The 812-nt window shown below is 46.9% G+C and overlaps 1 long non-coding RNA gene across 1 annotated transcript; it reads left to right on the forward strand.

Moving 5' to 3' along the window:
* The first annotated feature begins 2 nt into the window (after positions 1 to 2).
* LOC111648543 (uncharacterized) lies at positions 3 to 711 on the forward strand. The gene is made up of 3 exons (XR_002760148.2): positions 3 to 34; positions 227 to 262; positions 366 to 711. It is a non-coding gene; the product is annotated as an uncharacterized LOC111648543 (long non-coding RNA).
* Positions 712 to 812: the final 101 nt, after the last annotated feature.

An 812-nucleotide genomic window follows, 5' to 3' on the forward strand; every position in this document is an offset into this window, starting at 1 on the left:
GGCCCCGGAGGAGCCAGCGGCATACCTGGTTTAGGTAAATCTTGAGTATCACACCTTTTTCAAGTCTTTTAAGGAAGACCAGAGTGCAGGATGCAACCATCAAATAATTAATTTTTGTAATGTAATTTACCATTTCTGCAATATTTTCAATAAATACATCAACAGTGAATATAATTTTATATATTATTATAGATTGTTTATATTAAAACGTTGTGTTGTGCCATAGGTTACGGTCCTGGCTCAGCCAAAGCACGCAAATATGGTGAGAAAGACAGTTTTGTAAACTACCGCAATAACATGATGAATATGCAGTGAATGCATTCAACAACTATTGCTGAGACACACGTTGCCTTTAATCTCTCCAGGTCAGCCGGTCGGTACAGGCACTGGAACAGCTGGAGGACCAGGAGTAGGCCTCAGCACAGGAGTGGGGCCTGGGTCTGGCACTGGGACAGGTGGTGGCTATGGTTTTGGTCCAGGCGGTGCAGGCACTGGTGCAGTTGGAGGCCTTGGAGGTGGAGGACCAGGAGGAGGAGTTGGCCTTGGCACAGGTGTGGGACCTGGCTCTGGGGTTGGTTTTGGTCCAGGTGGTGCTGGTACTGTCCCTGGAGGAGCTGGTTATGGGCCAGGTAGAACTGGATATGGGCCAGGTGGGACTGGATATGGGCCAGGTGGCACTGGAGCTGGATTAGGAGGAGCAGGAACAGGACCTGGAGGTAACTATGAATCAGCAGATTTAGGGTTTTAGAAAATACAGCCTATAATTACTCAACAGCAGCAGCTTAAGATAGAAGACACTTTTAACATAAATA

This window comes from Seriola lalandi, unplaced genomic scaffold (assembly GCF_002814215.2).
Source record: "Seriola lalandi dorsalis isolate HSWRI2012SDOR001 ecotype SW California unplaced genomic scaffold, Sedor1 jcf7180002042458, whole genome shotgun sequence".
NCBI lineage: Eukaryota > Metazoa > Chordata > Actinopteri > Carangiformes > Carangidae > Seriola > Seriola lalandi.